Here is an 18,885-nt window from a genome sequence, read left to right as displayed (position 1 = left end):
AGGTCGTGATCCTGGGGTCCTGGGATTGAGTCCCCCATTGGGCTCCCTGCAGGGAGTCTGCTTCTCCCTCTGCTTATGTCTCTGCCTCTCACAGTGTCTCTCATGAATAAATAAATAAAATATTTTTTTAAAAAAATACTTGAACAAACATTAACAGTTTCTAATGGCTCAAAGCCAAATCCCTAGAATGACCCTAGACCTTCTTAAAGTGTCCACCTGTGAAAACTCAAGGCTGCCAAAAGAATGTATTGTTTGTTCCAGCCAACACCTGAAGATAGAACAGGCTCCTGTCCCCCAATGTCTATGGGAGGCTAGGAGCTTGGCTTCAGAAAGTGCCAGTTAGCAAACCCAGATGGCTCTCTCACATGGACACTCACCACACCCCCTCTGGCTTTTTCTAAGTTTTCACTTCTCTAACTCTACAGAGCTCTCACTCATCCTCCTCCCTATTCCTCCATTCTTTTTTTAAAATGCCCAACCAGGGGGCAGCCCCACTGGCCCAGCGGTTTAGTGCTGCCTTCGGCCGGGGCATGATCCTGGAGACCCGGGATCAAGTCCCACATCGGGCTCCCTGCATGGAGCCTGCTTCTCCCTCTCCCTGCCTGTGTCTCTGCCTCTCTCTCTCTTTGTGTGTCTGTCATGAATAAATAAATTAAAAATCTTTAAAAAAAATGCCCAACCAGCTCCGGACAAATCAGAGTTGAGTTCAGTTTTCACTGGACTCTTACCCCTGTTGCAGTAGTCTATTACTATTTAAAATCGCCCCTATCACTTTAACTGATGTCTGTCTTTGATACCACTCAGCCGTCACCAAAAAGAGGTTGAATAGAGTAGAGACTACAGGGAGCTCTTGGTCACAGTCAAATAACAGGGACAGGGCACACATACAATAAATATAAACACAGTTTCTGTAGTATACTGACAAAAAAAAAAAAAGGTGGGCCAGAGATCTTGTAGTAGAATGAAAGAATTGGGGACACCTGGATGGCTCAGTAGTTGAGCTTCTGCCTTTGGCTCAGGGCATAATCCCGGGGTCCTGGGACTGAATCCCACATCAGGCTCCCCACAGGGAACCTCCTTCTCCCTCTGCCTATGTCTCTGCCTCTTTCTCTGTGTCTCTCATGAATAAATAAATAAAATCTTAAAAAAAAAAAAGAAGAATAGAATTGGATCAAGAAAGCTCTTTGGAAAGGATGAATTTTGAGAAAGCAATGAGAGGATAGGCATAGTTGACACAGTTTTTAAAAAAGCAGGGACACCTGAGTGGCACAGTTAAACCACCAACTTTTGGTTTTGGCTCAGGCCCTGATCTCAGTGCAGAGTCTTCTTAAGACTCTGTCTCCCTCTGCACCTTCCCCCACCTCAAATAAATAAATAAATATTTTAGAAATAAATAAAATGTAAAAGGAGCAAAAGGTTACATCTAGCCCAATGCAGTCCTGCAGAGATGGAAACCAGTGGTGTTGTACAGATATTGTTTGAGCAACAGACAAGTTTAGCAAAGGTGGAGGGAAGACTGTTATAAAGGAACTAAGGATTATTGTGAGTTAATCCTGGCTGTTAGAAAGTCTGTAACCCAGGGTAACATCTGCTTCTGGTTTAGTCACAGAGCATCCCACAAAAGCCACCATCCTGAGCTGCAAAGGGCTCTTTCCCAACATGGCCAAGAACAGGATTTACCCAATGCAAAGGACAGTGTGCAAACCAGGAAAGGCTTTCTGGCCTCAGGCAGACAGTCTTGGGAGCATATTCTGAGAAGAAGCCAGGGATGCAGGGAAGAGGAAAGAAAATCTGAATCCAAAAATCCCTGGGCATTTCAACCTGCAGCTTTTGTGCTGCTTCTCAGAACACAGAGAACCAGAGTTACTTGAAAATTTCACTTTGTTTCCTTTTACTTTTCAGGGTTTCTTGTTATGGTTTTGTTGTGTTGTTTTATTTTGCTCCTCCCCTAGTTTCAGGCCACAATCTGAAAACCTAGAGACTCTCCTGACCTCATAGCACAGCCCATGTTTATGTCACCTATAAATAAGTGCTCCAGAGGCACCTGGTGGCTCAGCTGGTTAAGCGGCTGTCTTCAGCTCAGGTCATGATCCCAGGGTCGGGGGATCGAGCTGGGGAGCCGGGGAATCTGCTGCTTCTCGCTCTTCCTCTGCCTGCTGCTCCCCCTGCTTGTGCTCTCTCTGTCCAATAAATCTTTAAAACAACAACAACAAAAAACACTCCGAGGGCTTTCAGAAGTCCCCGAGCAGTTCCGATCAATTTATTTCTGAAGTATCTCTAAAACTATCTCTGCTCCCTTTCCAGCTATTCCCTTACTCAGATCTCCATGACACTGTAACCATCAACCACAAGCTTCTTCACTGTCACACTGTTTCTAGCTCTCCTCTCCACCTCAATCCCAGTGTGTCGTCGATCCTATTAATCATTGAAGACAGATCCCATTTTGTCACATCTCTGAGAAACCCTCAGTGTCTCCCCCCACCCCTTAAGTAACTGACAAACCAAACCCACAACACAGAGGCATCTGGCCCAAGAGTATTTCCTGTCTCACAGCCCATCACTCCCTCCCTCTCAGGCCAGCCCTCATCACCTATATCCCTCTTCTCCTGTCTTCTAAGTGTTAGAGAGTTGCCATCTTCAGTTATGCCAAGCGTTTTCACTTCAATGTGCCTTTGCTCGCATAGTGCACTCTGCCTCTAATGCCTTCCTCCCCACCTCTGGGCACTGTACACAGCCTCCAACGCCAGCTCAAGTACTCCCTCCACCAAACTGTCTCAGCTTTTCCAGGCAAAAGGAATTCTTCAGTCGGCAACCAAAACGTATCTATGCAATTCTTTCTTTTTTTTTTTTTTTTTTTTTTTTAATTCATGAGAGACACAGAAAGAGAGAGAGAGAAAGGCAGGCAGAGACACAGGCAGAGGGAGAAGCAGGCTCCATGCAGGGATCCTGACGTGGGACTGGATCCCTGGTCTCCAGGATCAGGCCCTGGGCCAAAGGTGGTGCTAAACCGCTGAGCCACCTGGGCTGCCCCTCTCTATTGCAATTCTTAATGCTTCCCCCTTTATTTAGCACTAGGAACGTGTCATTTGTTTAAATAGTCTCTTGCCAGATTATAACATCCTGGAAGGTTAGAAATGGAGTTACACATACCATGTGACACATGACGATCTATTGCCACAAAATGTTTACCATTTGCTCATAGGTCTCAATCTTTCCATTCAGATTGTAAATTTCCCAAAGAAATCATTTTGTTCCTTCTCTCTTTCACTTCAACCCTTACTTATGTGATGAACCTAGGTTTTCCTTTTATCTGGGAAAGGTAGATTAGGTTTAACATTTGGTAATTCTAAGAGCAAACAGTGGGAACCCAAGGAATACATCTTACTAACTTCATAAGGGCTGCTTAGGCAATATTTATACTTAGGACCTGAACAGTAATTACTCTTTTTAAGCAGAAAAGAGAAATAAGAGCAATGACGATCCTCCTGCCGTATGCTTGTGTTTATTGACAACCTACCAAGTGCCCGACACTGATCTAGGCGCAGGTAGTTTAGCAGAAAAGAAAACCACACAAAGTCCCTGCCATCTGTGCCATCTCCAGTCCAGGTGGGGAAACAGACAATGAACAAGGACATATATGGCATGGCCAGGTGGCCGCAACGCTAGGAACCAAAAACACCTACCCACTACACATTAACAACAATATAAAGCTGGGTAAGGAGCCAGACAGTGATTAAGGGCAATGATATTTGCAAATGGCAATCATGTAGGTAGCTTTCTCTAAGGGGATGCTAATCTGTGCGGGAAATGCTGCCAGGAGGTCCCCAAGCCCATCCTCACCCCAGTCTGAGGAACAAGTCACTGCAGGGTGGTTACAGCCCAGAGCTTTGCCAATAAATGGCACATGTGATTGTTTACATGATAAAGGAAAAGACCTGAAGAGATTACTGAAGAATCAGATGGATGGGTAAACAAATTACAGTATAGCCGTAAAGCAGAATGTTACAGAATGTTTTAGAGAGTTCTTTAAATCTGGAAAAACAGACTCAGTAAAATGTGGCAAAATAAACTACACAAATGTATATACTCTCTTCCAAAATATAATTATGTATGTATGTCCACAGAAAGTACACTAGAAGGAACATCACAAAATATTAATAGCGGTTGTCTCTAGTTGATAGAATCGCAGGTTCTATTTTTCTCCATTTTTTTCATATTTTTTAATATTTTTAGGTTTCTACCTCAAACATGTCTCACTTATATATTTTTTACCTTATTGTGGTAAGAATACAGGAGATCTACCTTCTTGAATTTTTAAGTGTATGATATAATATTGTTAACTATAGATACAATGTTTCATTTCCCATTTAATTTTCATTTTAAAAATAGTATGTGTGGGGACGCCTGGGTGGCTCAGTGGTAGAGCGTCTGTCTTCAGCTCAGGGTGTGACCCCGGGGTCCTGGATCAAGTCCCGCATCGTGCTCCCCACAGGGAGTCTGCTTCTCCCTGTCCCTCTCTCTCTGTGTCTCTCATAAATAAATTTTAAAAATATTTTTAAAAAATTGTACATGTGTATTAAAAATAATTCAAGTAGAACAGATATGCATAAGATAAAAAGTAAAAATCTCTGCTGTCCTAACCCACCCCCTGCAACTTCTCTCCTTAGAGTTTTCACACCCACTATCTGTTTTCCTGTGCTCTTAGGGAACTTTTACGTGCAGGCAGAGGTATATATGGTATTATTCTCCATATCCCTGGAATCATGATGTATATACCATAATGTAATCTATTCTTTTTCATTTATTTAAACACACACACACACACACACACAAACACACTTAAGTACATCCCTGTGTCAAAACATAAAAAGATACCTTGCCTCATTCTTTTTCAGCAACCTGGTACAATTCTTGTTTGTTCTCCTGTTCTATCATTTATCTCAGTGGATTGTTTCCAACTTTTTGCCATTGCAAGGAGGGTTGCAAACAGCTGCCTGCAGTTAACAGGGTTTCCTGGGCCAGTGACTGATTGAAGTTCAAGGCATCTGAAAAGACCAGCTCAGCACCTGCATGCTGCTCTGACTTCACTAAGGCTGAAAACCCTTGTACTGATGATGTCTTTGCACATCTGGCTTTGCCAATGATTTCTAAGGTAACATGATTTCTCCGAGCCCTTCCACGCTAGAGCCATTTCTTTCTTTTTTAATAATAAATTTATTTTTTATTGGTGTTCAATTTGCTAACATACAGAATAACACCTAGTGCTCATCCTGTCAAGTGCCCCCCTCAGTGCCTGTCACCCATTCACCCCCACCCCCCGCCCTCCTCCCCTTCCACCACCCCTAGTTTGTTTCCCAGAGTTAGGAGTCTTCATGTTCTGTCTCCCTTTCTGATATTTCCTACCCATTTCTTCTCCCTTCTCTTCTATTCCCTTTCACTATTATTTATATTCCCCAAATGAATGAGAACATATAATATTTGTCCTTCTCCGATTGACTTATTTCACTCAGCATAATACCCTCCAGTTCTATCCACGTTGAAGCAAATGGTGGGTATTTGTCATTTCTAATGGCTGAGTAATATTCCATTGTATACATAGACCACAGCTTCTTTATCCATTCATCTTTCGATGGACACCGAGGCTCCTTCCACAGTTTGGCTATTGTGGACATTGCTAGAGCCATTTCTGAGATTGGCCAGAGTGTCTGCTGTTGTCATGAGCAACGTGTACACATTTGTGCCATGTCCTCTTCCAGTTTGCCCTGGGTACAATATTAGAGAACATCGATATTTGCTGTGTTATAACATCTTTCTCTGTCAGGATGTGAAGCACTTTTGAGCCAATGCTACTCAGAAAAACAAAATCTATTAAAACGAGAAATTTTGAAGACATCAGCTTTTTTGTCTAAATTAACTATGGAAGTACATAATGCTTACAATTGGAAATTGAGTGGACATGGGGGATGAATTTGGCAATGGTGGTAGCTGACATTCTAGCCAGTTTCAGCTAAGCCAGATGATCCTCAAGGGAGTAACGTAAAAAGGGAGTCTCTTCTGAATTTTCAGATACCTAGCTGTAAAGACCTGCCTTGCTTAGAAAATTCCAGGCATCAATTAAGCTCAGAAATAGTAATTCCCTGTTTCCAGCTGAACCTGATTGAGAACCAATCACAGTAACCACTTACCTATAGTTTCTAGAAACAAACACAACTGACGTTCTAGGTCTGGGCTCCACTGAAGTGGCCATTAGCGAAGTTTCAAAAAAGAAAACATACAGAGGAGGTGATAGGTGATTCCCTTAATATCATACTCCCTGAATGTGCAAGTCTCCACTCACAGCTATAGCCAATCATCAACCATGAAACTGTTGGGTTTATATAAATAGGACTGCAGAAATGGGATTGTGAGCATCTGACCAGATGATGGTAAATTCTCTGAAACTTGTTTTTAAAGCCTGCATTGTATGGGTATGTTTAATGGAATAGCCTCTGGTCAGGTCAAAGTCTTTTATAAAATTCATAGCTCCTGGCACGACTCATCCTGCAGAAAAATAATCAAATTATACATCAGGCTATTAAAATGAAACCTCATGCACTAGGATACTTTAATCAGAATTGGGAAAGTGGTGTGATTCCCCCTTCTTGGGCATTAGCCTTATTAATGAAATGTGGCCAAAGGTCCCATGCTGACCAGACACAAAGGTCCAGATGTTGAGTAAATGTGTAACAGGAGGGAAACAAAGACAATTCCAAAGGTGACCAGGTGCAAAGGATTGGTGATTTAAACAAAGAACACACAAAATTTGCAAAGCAAAATTAGAACGAAAAATATATATATTTTTCAAGCTAAGGTATATATGTATAAATTCTGTTTTTATAAACAAAAATGACAAGAAGGAAATAAAACATCAATAGTGAGTTATGATGGGTAGTTTGGGTCATTTTCTTCAAACTTTAGCATTCTGTAATTCAAATTTTCTTCAATGAGTCTATATTACTTTTATATACCAAAACACATACAAAAAATGGAATTTTTTAACTAAACAGATGTTCAAACCAAACAGCTTGAATCAGTGCATATTTAAAAGCAAAAATAAATAAAATTTTTAAAATTAAAAAATAAGCAAAACCAGATTTAAATTCAACACTTCCTGCTGTAGAGACCCTATTATGATTTTTGGCCAAAGCTAATTCCAGCATACTAACTGGGATGGGGCAGAGGCTTTGGCTGAGAGATTGTGGGAAGTCTGGTTTGGCTCAGATTTTCAATAAACCTCTTATTCCTGAGACCAGGACAGGTGCTCCGGCTTGACAGTCCAATGCTGATCAAATTGAAATCAGTGACTCATCAGCTCTATTAAGAGGATACAGAATTACACCTTATGATCTCAGTTTGCAATTAATGAGCAACATGTCATTAGAAGCCAGCCCCATAATTATTAAATGAAGATGCTGAAAATAAAATAATTTATCATCTCCAACAAAGAAAAAGAGCCAATAGAACCATGGACAATACTCTTAATTCTTCTCTTAATTCACACCCTAGGGATATGAAAAAATATTCCCAGGCTGGAAGACAAGAAGCATCCTGTTATTTTGCAAAGAAAACAATGTCAATTGCCAAAAAGAATGAGGAAAGAAAGAAAAGGTACATGGATTGAAGCACTCCTGGTCAGACACCTATGTATGTGGAAGGAAATAGACACCAGCCAGTTTGCCACACAACCTGGCTATCGTGGACCACTTACTAAAGAACTTAACCACTGACAGTTTGGAAGAAAATGCATCTTTGTTTTTATCAAATAAACTCAGAAAAATAGTACTATTTTTTTTTTTAAATCTGAGTTTCAAAAGAGATTTTTACCAGTGCTTACAATGTCTACTGCAGTGTTTTTCTTTTTTTAAAGATTTTTTTATTTATTTGACAGTGTGTGCCTGAGCATGAGGTGAGGAGGGGAACCAGGGAGGGGCAGAGGGAGAAACAGGCTTCCCATGGATCAGGGAGCCCTACACAGATCTAGCTCATCCCAGGACCCTGAGATCATGACCTGAGCTAAAGGCAGACACCTAACCGACTGAGCCACCCAGGTGCCCCAATTGCAGTGTTTAAAAAGGCTGCCCTTATCAGCCAAGTTGCCTGGGACTGACCAGCTCAAAGAAAACCTAAATTGTGGTGTTTCAGTCAAAGTGTTCAAGAGCAGAAACAAGAGACTGCCTAAGTATATACATCATCTCCAGCCTGCAAGTGTAGGCTACAGTAAGTTGAAATCTCCCAAATCATCCTTGCCAGTATTTTTCTTAGCTGTTTATAGGCATGGATTTTCACTCATGCATCTGTTGGGGAACATCATCAAAAAGACATGATTGCAAAAGTAGTTAGAAAATACAACCTGAATTACATAAGGCCAGAATATTTTGTATATGATCACAGAAATGCTCTGGGAAAATCTACTAGTCCCAAATAATGTAAAGCATTGAATTCCTCAAGGCTGAGCAGATAATGATTTTATCACAATTAGCATGATTGCTAATTGACCTGTGAGCTAGCCCAGACACTCAGAGGTGTCCCCCCACCCCCATCCTTGGGATGTGGGTTCTGCTTGCCTTTCTAGCTCCCAGAGGCAACTACAGGGACATAGGCTTGAGATAGTGATGTGGTTATTGAGAACACTGACACTGTATACATTGTACCTGGTTAAACTTTATAAGCTTTTAAGATTTGGCTGGTGGGTGGGAGCCACAACTATGAGGTATCATGACTGTTGTATTATTAGACCACTGATTTTTCTTTTCTGAAAATATATTTGAGCATCACAACTGGAAAAACTACAATTCTAAGGGAGTCAATCTCATGTATTCTCCAAAGATGGAAGCAGAAACTGAATTACCCTAATTTTTCCAAGTGGCCATTATTGGGTTTAGTATTTAAATTTTGTCAAGAAAATCATCTCATTTCATGCATTGTGACTTTTGTCCTTAGAGAAGCAGGGATGACTCCAAGTTCTCATAACCTCAATGTACCTCTCTAATTTAAAGCCATCTTGAGGGGCTCCAACCCCAATTTCTGGGTCAAGTTGAATTAACCCCAAGTTGGAGCCCTAGAAACTATTATTTGCAAAGATTACTGTTACCATTTAGAAATATGTATACTACCTAAATTTTCTTTAGAGAAAAACTATCCACCGAAAAAAAATTGCCTTGACAAAAACAGTTCTGGTTCGACTAATCATTTTGGCTTTTTAAATGATGAGTGTTATGCAAGGTGGATCCTCGATAAGCCAACATTGCACTGTGGATACATATCTATGTCGAGCTTTTAGAACAAAGGGACTGTATAAGAAATGTTGCTTTGAAGGAATATTTGCAAAACATGCAAACTTCTGTATCTGTATTTGGAAAAAATAAAACAGGTTTTTGTTGCTAAAAATTTTTTTTTCCTCATCTTGCTACAGGTTACGATAAGCCTAGTATACAAGTTCCCTTTGCTTATTAAAATTGCCATCTACCAACCTGGAATGGCCTGCCTCTTCCTTCCGTCTCTCCCTGCCCTCTGAGTACAGAGGCTGCTTTCAGATTTCAGCTGCTTTCAGATTTCACCAAGGAAACTCCAGGTGGATGGTAAACAGCATCTCATGCCATCCCCCTGGAAGGAATTCACTAAGATTTTCATAGTATAATCACTGCACTTGAGTCCACATTTATTAGATGTTTCTGAACTTAATTATTTCATTGGATATTTTTGGCATTTGCGGGGAAAAAATGCCCCCACCCCCAGCAGTTCTAGGAAAGGTGCGTGGCAGCTGCACGTAGGCTTTATGCTGACCTGTGCTGTCAAAGTGTCTTTGGGTTGCTCTCGCATGCAGTTGGAGATCCCATGGCCACAGCTGGCCATAGCCCTTGGAAATATGCTGAAAAAATGCTTTTTAATTTAAAAATATATATATCTTAACCATCACAGCTTGCCCCTAAAGGACCATAAGCTTTTTCTTCTTCAAGTCTTGATGGTTCCTATACCTCTTATGAAATATTGTATTTTACCTTTTATTGTTGTTTTTTATTTCTGTCATCAAGCTGAAAGCTATTTGAGGCAATATTTGTCTTACTCATCTTTGTTTTTTCTTGTCTTACTCATCTTTGTATGACTTCTAACACTTAGCAAGTGGTAGGAACTCTAGAAATATATATTGAGATGAATTAAATGTAATAATTTGGCATAACCAGTACGACTGGTGCTGTCCTACTTAATTGGTACAAAATATCCAAAATTGCATTCATTATATCATTCACATCTAGCAATCAAAAGCCTGGGCATTGCTCTGTATTTTTAATGGCTAATGTCACTAACATCTTCCCAGATACCTATCACCCTCACCAATTCTCTCCATCAGCCATCTAGTTATATTGTCTCTACTTATGCAGCTTCCCTTCCCTCTTCTCATTTCTTCTGTCATGCTATAGGTCTAGTATTTCATAGCAGGCTCTGTGGAAGACCCTCCTAATTTGTCTTGGTACTCTGTGGTGAACCCTCTCACCACTACCAGGGAAACCTTCCTTCTACAGATAACACTTTATTTTTCTTCCTCAAAAACGTCAAAACACTCTCAGTTACCCAAAACCTAAATGGCTTCTCCAAGGCTCTCTACTCTGATCTCAGCCTGGCCTAATTTCAAGCTAATCCATTCCACCAGCCCCACCCTCAAGCAGGCCCTTCACCATACCAGGTCCTTGCCTAGACAGTTCCCTAAAATTTCAAATGAAGTTTAGGTTTATGTAGAGTCAAGTTTAACAGAAAGAATGACAGGGAGGTACCTGAAACTTCTTCAGCTATTAGCAGTCATGCATTTCTTTAGCTGTAAGAGTACAGAAGAACTAAAGCTGGAAGCCAAGACTCTCAACACCTCTCCTCTGCTATATACCATGCAAGGATCAACGTCCTGGAGAGCAAAACAATGATTATACATTTTGACTCTGCAAGAGTCAAAGAGTCATACATTTTTGTCTGTTCTGTTCCCTGATCTCCCAAGTTCTTAGAATAGTGCCTATCACATAGTAGAAACTAAATAAATACCGATTAAGTGGGGGGAAACATCATGAAACATATTGTATGTGGAAGAAATTGGGGCCAAGATGCATTTAATGTGTGCCAGCTCTGTACCTGGCAGTGTATGAACCTTGGAGACAGCAACAGGCATTGGGAACCCATGTCCCACTCTTGAGGAGCTTAGAGTTCATGAAAGGAGACCAGCAAAGAGGGATTATTTGGAATAACTCAGATGGGGAATGTTAGGCCTCTTATTCCTCAAATGTCAAGGAAGAAATCAGCAAAATCTTCTATGGTCCCTGGCCCCTTCTTGTCTTAAACATGCTATTTATATTTCCCAGATGAAAGCCCCTAGAGGCCTGGGCTGTGCCCTCTCATCTTGGTACTCTCTACAGTACCTGATGCAGTACTTTCCAATTACTTGTTGCTATTACCTGCTTTTGTCATTAAACTGACTGGGATCGTCCAAAGTTTCAAACAGAAATAAAAGTAGAGGTAAAGAAGAAAACTTCTCTGAACATTCTGTTAAGAAAAGGGTACTCCCAATAAATAAATCCTATGATGTGAAACAGCACAGAACAGAGCTGGCAGGAAAACTCCCATATTCAATCACCCACGCCTTGGGCAATTTCTTAGCAACCTTAAGCCTTGGCTTCCTTATCCATACTGTAAGAATAATCATATCTACCTCACAGGGTTAAGAGAACCTAATCAGATAATTAATGTGAAATTGTGGGCTACCTGCACAGCACAGGTCATGATCTCAGGATCCTGGGAAGGAGCCACCATCAGGCTCCCAGCTCAGTGGGGAGTCTGCTTCTCCCCCCACCCCCCACCTTGCTCATGCTCTCTCTCTCTCAAATAAATAAAACCTTTTAAAAAGTATGTGAAATTTCTCTCTAAGAATGAACAACATTCACTACCACTAGTTACTTCTATTCCCACATGTGTGGGAACAAATCCCCTTTGCATCTCCATTGCCTTCCTTCCTAACCTAGTCAACCAGGTAGAGTGTGGAAAGAGTTTGTCTTTTGTCTCCTAATTTCTCTAGATTTAAACTATTGGCTGTCTCACATGCAGGATTTAAAATGTAGATAAAAATCAAGTCTATTATTCTTGGAAATATTTGTTAATTAATATGGGAAAAGAATATTAAAAAGGAAAATAGATTAAATGTCATATGTACTTTTGGTTCATCCTATTTAGAAAAAAATGACATACTAAAAAAATAAGGAAATTATTCAAAGAAGGAAATCAAAGGTTCACAGAGGCATTTATTGCAAATTTATTTATAACAATGGAAAATTACAACTTAAGCCAGCTCTAGTAAAGTAGAATTTGTGTGACAGGGATTCTTGAGCTCACCCCCAGTTATTTGGATTCAGTAGATTTGGTCCAAAACGTAGAAATTTGCATTAAGTACAAATGGCTTAAGCAATGACTATGGTACAATTATTAAATGGACATTTTTTGAAAGATAATATAGGGGCGGCTGGGTGGCTCAGTCAGTTAAGTGTCTGACCCTTGAGTTTGGCTCAGGTCATGATCTCAGGGTCCTGAGACGGAGCCTTGTGTTGGTTCTGCACTCAGTGGGGAGTTTGCTTGACTCCCTCTCCCTCTCCCTCCACTTGCCCTCCCCACTTGCAAGTTCTCTCTTTCAAATAAATAAAATCTTTAAAAAATAAAAAGATAATGTAGCAACATGGAAAAACAAAATTGCGTATAGGATCTAAAAATCTGTGTTCGTTCAGGACCAAGCAATATGCGGATTTGAGATTTTTTATGAATCCTTCAAAAAAACAAACAGTTGATAGCAGTGGTTTCTACCCTTCCCATAAGGGCTTCTCATTAGTGTAGTGAGTAAACAGTTACTGGACTTTACCAAAACAGCTTAGATTTGTTAGGCAACAAGAGGACAAGACACAATAGAGAACCATGCCATTAACCTTTCATAAAAAACAAAGCAACAACTACAGCAACTAGCAACTAGCAACTACAGAAATTGAGAATGCAGAAATGTTGACATCATGACAATTTAGTGTACAAATATTATAGTCATTGATATATAAAACCACCACGTCTCTCCCAGAGCCATCCAAAAGATTAAAGAATTTACCATTTATTGGTGTTGCTAGATTAAAAGGTTTAGGTATCCTTTTTAATCTCTAAGCACCTTTAGTTGAGCTGCATTCTCTGGCATTACTGCATAAGATGAATCAAGAAGCTTGCTAATTTATTTTTTTTAAGGTTTCTTTGGTGGTGGAGGGGCAGAAGGAGAAAGAGAATCTTAAGCAAGCTCCACAAGCCCCAACACGGGGCTCAATCTCACTACCCTGAGATCATGACCTGAGCAGAAACCAGGAGATGAATGCTTAACTGACTAAGCCACCCAGTAGCCCCAAGAAGTTTGCTAATTTATAAAACAGTGATTTTTTTTTCTAGTAGTCTGCTGTTTGGAGCCCAATCTTAATAGTTAATCTCAGACAATTTGAGCATTTAACAGATGAACACTTTTTCTCCATGCCTCTGTTTCCCTGGGAATCTATGTAATGCTCCCATGTCTCCTTGAAGTGGAAAATGGTGGATGCTAGAATCATTATCAGGTTCAGTTAAACCAGCTGTTACTTAAAACATTCAAGCCAAAGATCTTCTCTGTTTTCAGATAAGTATCCTAATTTCTACTTCATGGAGAGCAAACCTAGCCATGAAATGGGGAGCACAGAAATAGCATTCTGTGCTAAGATGACAAAAGAAACTATGTTAGTAACTCAATTACTTGTGATATCTAGAAACATAATGTAAGCTCTTAGTCATGATCAGGCCAACACAGTCGGGCCTAAGGGTAAACTCTCTCCAAAGGCACTATTTATGCCAGAGGTTGGCTGTAGGAATTTGGATCGTATTTAAAACCTACTCCTTCATCCCATACCAGCACCAATACTATACAGACTTGCTCTAGGAACTTATTTTTGGTAACTTATTGGAATGGTCAGACAAGGACATAATCTTAGGCCTTACAGGGATCTTTTAAAAAAACTAAGCCATGCTAAACCTAAAAACAGCAAAAAATACAAATATACAGATAGATACAAAGCTTACTCGGTACAAACTTTTTAGCAGTTCCACCAAGCTTCTGATTTCATCTGGACAGAGAATGCCTCTGCATTGTTTTGTAGAGTATTAAACTCATATTCTGACTATATGGATTTTTCTCCAGGGAACTTGGCCTCACTCCCTATAGTCCCAGTCTCAGAGCCATTTTCAGCCCCATGCAGGTGAAATTTTAATTCTGGAGAGGCAAATGTACTTCTGACCAGGGTGGATCCGGTGTTGGGTGCCCCAGCAACAGCCATTCTTAATCTGGGGCCCAAAGAACTGGACCGTTTCCTAAACTGTCAGAGGGCTGTAAGGATGTGCTGGAGTCAGGTCCAGGCAACCCATGTAGCTCTTGTGAACTACTCTCAAGAACCCACGAGATCAGCTCTCAAGTAGTTCTGGATCATATATCTCACACTGGCTTCCAGGAGCTACAGACCAAGTTGGACAAATTGTCTTTGATTGTTGTCCTGACACCTTCTCCTATAGCTCTTGTCCTTAGGCCCAGTACACATTCCTGAGTTGGGGTCAGCACTTACCTGGCTTCTGGGTGGTTGAAAACTTCACAAGTAACAGAGCAACCCTGAATGTGTGAAGATAATTGTTCTCCAAGAACAATATTCTGAAAACAGTGATGGCACAATTATGGAGGTGTGGGTTTCTCTCACTAAAGGAATCAAGATGGATGATCCTTCTCACAGTTTTATACAAATGATCCTGTGGCACTAGTAGAAAACCTCCCAAGCCAGCGCTTCTTTATAGAAGCAGGAGCAGACAGATGGAAAGCATCACCATGAACACCCTGAAGAAATCCCATTCTTGTGATTTACTTTATCTGTGTCTCACCCTTGTCTCTCACCTCACTGATACCTCTCTCAGATTAAAAAGCTTTCTCACACACGATATTCATTTGATCCCGCAACAATTAAGAAACATCACGCTGGGATAACTGCCAAGTTATCCTGTTACTGCAAGGAAAACACTGTCTCTAGAAGGTTTCCACTTTAGGCACAAAGAAAGCCCTTCCTTGTTCAAATCCTATTGTGCATCCCCTCCCCTGTCCATCCAGGCTTTTCCATATGTATCTTTTTATATATAACCTATTCTGCAAAATTTTAAATTCTTGGATTCATCACAATGTGATACCCTCTTGCCCTCCTTGCAAGCAGCCTTCCTGATGCCACAGACATCAGTGAACCCTTCACCACAGAAATTTACTCATCTTCTCCATTGTCTAACCCAGTGCTGCCTGATAGAACATAATGAGGAAGCCATGTTTGATATTTAAATGTTTCTAGTAAGCCACATTTTTCAAAAGTAAAAAGGAATTACTGAAATTAATTTTTAATGCAGTAAAACATACATAAAATTCACAGTTTAACTATTTTTAAGGGTACAATTCAGGAGCTTTTAGTGTATTCACCAGGCTATGCAAACATCACCACTATTCATTTCCAGAACATTTTCATTATTCCAAACAGAAATTCTATCCCCATTAAATAATAACTCCCCAATTCCTCTGGCCCCAGGTAACCTCTATTCTTCTTCCTCTCTATGAATTTGCCTGTTCTAGGTTATCTCATATAAGTGGAATCAAACCATGTTTGTTCTTTTGCCACTGGCTTATTTCATTTATTTCACTTTTGAGGTTCATCTATGTTGTAGCATGTATCAAAATTTCATTCCTTTTTCAGGCTGAATTATATTCACATATATATCCCACTATGCTTATGAATTCATCTGTGGGTGGACATTTGGGTATGACCATCTTTTGGCTATTTGCTGCTATGAACATTGATGTACTAGTATGTGTTTGAGTCACTGCTTTCAATTCTTTGGGTATACCCCCTAGAATTAGTGAAACTAAGTCTAAAATTATATTTTCCTTAACCCGATATTTGAATTTCATAAAACTTATTTAAAAAGTAGCTTCATTTACACTGGTGAGAATGGCTAAAATTAACAAGACAGGAAACAACAAATGTTGGTGAGGATGTAGAGAAAAGATAATCTTCTTGCACTGTTGGTGGGAATGCAAGCTGGTACAGCCACTCTGGAAAACAGTGTGGAGGTTCCTCAAGAAGTTAAAAACAGAGCTACCCCATGGCCCAGCAATTGCACTCCTGGGTATTTACCCCAAAGATGCTGATGTAGTGAAACGCTGGGACACCTGTACCCCAAAGTTCATAGCAGCAATGTCCACAATAGCCAAACTGTGGAAGGAGCTACGATGCCCTTCAACGGATGAATTGATAAAGAAGATGTGGTATATATACATATATATATATATATATATATATATATATATATATATACACACACACACACACACAATGGAATATTACTCAGCCATCAGAAAGGATGGATACCCACCATTTGCTTCAACATGGATGGAACTGGAGGGTATTATGCTGTGTGAAATAAGTCAATTGGAGAAGGACATTCATCATATAGTTTCACTCACATGTGGAATATAAGAAATAGTGAAAGGGATTATAAGGGAAAGGAGGGGAACTGAGTGGGAAAAATCAGAGAGGGAGACAAACCATGAGAGACTCCAAACTGGGAAACAAAAAAAGGATTGCAAAGGGGAGGTGGGTGGGGGGATAAGATAACTGGGTGATGGGCACTGAGGAGGGCACTTGATGGGAGGAGCACTGGGTATTATATGTTGGCAAATTGAATTTAAATTTTGAAAATAAATTAATTTTTTAAAAGATTTTTTAAAAGTAGCTTCATATAGCCACATTGTCCCAGGTATACTTTAAGACAAGTAAGTTAATTAAAAGTAAACAATTTAAAGTCAGTTCTTTAGTCACATTGCAAGTGCTAAATACTCACATATGGCCAGTGGCTTCCGTATCAACCAGTGCAGATCTACCACAGGGTAGAAATGCTTCTCTCTACCCCTTGCATCTGCTCCATCCTATCTTCTCAGCCCACCTCCCACTATTCCCCAACATGTATTCTAGATGGACAGATTCTGAGAATTAATTCAAGAAATATTTATTGAGCACTGACAATATGCCAACCATCGTGCTAACTGCTGAATATGATAGGAAACAAAAACACGTCTGCATGGAGCCCACAGGAGGTTGGGCCAACAGACATAAAAACAAGTAATTTCAGAAATAAATATATCTTATAAGTTGTTATAAGCCCTATTAGAAAAAATGATGCATTGCTGGGACAGGCAGATGTCAAAGAGATAATCACATAAATAACAGTATCTTAGAAAATTTTGCTAAGCACAAGGGGAATCAAAAGGATCTGATGAGAGTTATAACAGTGGGTCTTATTTAGAAGGGGAGCTTCTCAGGGGAAGCAACTTGAAGCTGAGATAGAACAGATGACCTAGGAAAAAGGGTACAGAAAGGAGACAGGGTAGTAGAGTGACCGGGCAGGGGGGATGCTGTGTAAAAGGCCTGGGTTGAGAAAAAGTTTCATTTCTGAGAAACAAAGAGATGAAGGGCATGGCGCAAGTGTAGACAGTGGTGCCCTGGGAGGATGGGCAGGTAGGCAGGGCCTGCATCATGCAGGGCTCCACATCATAGTAAGGATTTGGGATTTAGTACCAAGTGCAATGGGAAAGCTGTTAAAGGATGTTGAAGGATATTGGATTGGCTTTAAAAAAAAAAAAAAAAAAAAAAGCCATTCTGGCTGCTTGGTGAAGAAAAGTCCTGACTCTTCATCTTGGAGCCTAAAGGAGCCTCCTTTCCTTCTGCATTTTGACCTGCACTGCTTGGTGAAAGTACATCCATAATTCCTGCCTGGTATCCACCTATTGTCACTTTCTGTACTGCCTTCCTTTACTATTATTCATACTCTGAACTCACTAATGTGCCTTAACCCAACTGTGATCTTTTCTAGCAGGCAGGAAAAGCTTCTCACTCATCTTTGTGTACCCACAGCATGGAGCATGGAGCAGATATACTCAGCCAATCTGTTAAATCGGATTGAGTTAAAAGTCCGATCATAGCTTGCTACTTTCTACCCACAGAAAGCATTCTGTGACCTAATTAACTCTGTCTTTAATCCAACTTTTCTGTACTCTGTTTGCCACAAAGTCTAAAGTCCCTGAACAAGACCTGGGCAGCCTTCCAGCATCCCCACTGGCGACACTTAATTATGAACAGGGGTTTTGTTTCAGGTCAGGTTGCAAGGGTTGCAAAAGGCATCAGCCCACATGTGACCATGCATTTCAGAACTTCAAGGAACTCTACTTCCAGAACTCTTCAAAGTTCTGGCATGAAAACTATGCACTTAACAGAGTTCTCAAGAAACACAAATCCATCTCCAAGAAGTGCTTGCACTTGGCTAGATGCACCATCCTGAGCTAAGGACTCCCAAAGCGTTAGATTTCTTCCCACCTTTCACTTATTGAGGATTGAAATTACATGATCTCAGGGAAAGAATTGTGGAAAGGGCCCAAACTTTGTAACTAACAAACTTGTGACCCTGGCCAGGTTCATCTGGATCTGGTTCTGACATCTGAAAAGAGTGATAATACCTATTCCTACAGATTGGTTAGGAGAATTAAATGAGGGATGAGGGACGCCCGGGTGGCTCAGCGGTTGGGCGTCTGCCTTTGGCCCAGGGCCTGATCCCAGGATCCCGAATCAAGTCCCACATCGGACTCCTTGCAGGGAGCCTGCTTCTCCTCTGCCTGGATCTTCTGCTTCTCTGACTCTGTGTGTCTCATGAATAAATAAATAAAACCTTTTAGAGAGAGAGAGAATTAAACGAGAA

General features: G+C 40.6%; 1 non-coding gene across 1 annotated transcript; it reads right to left on the bottom strand.

Annotated features, from left to right (window-relative positions):
- Positions 1 to 9,775: 9,775 nt before the first annotated feature.
- On the bottom strand, positions 9,776 to 9,910 carry LOC119874350. The gene has a single exon (XR_005368217.1). It is a non-coding gene; the product is annotated as a small nucleolar RNA SNORA44 (small nucleolar RNA).
- Positions 9,911 to 18,885: the final 8,975 nt, after the last annotated feature.

Source organism: Canis lupus, chromosome 12 (genome assembly GCF_011100685.1).
Source record: "Canis lupus familiaris isolate Mischka breed German Shepherd chromosome 12, alternate assembly UU_Cfam_GSD_1.0, whole genome shotgun sequence".
Lineage (NCBI taxonomy): Eukaryota > Metazoa > Chordata > Mammalia > Carnivora > Canidae > Canis > Canis lupus.
This window is presented reverse-complemented; position numbering and strand designations above follow the sequence as displayed.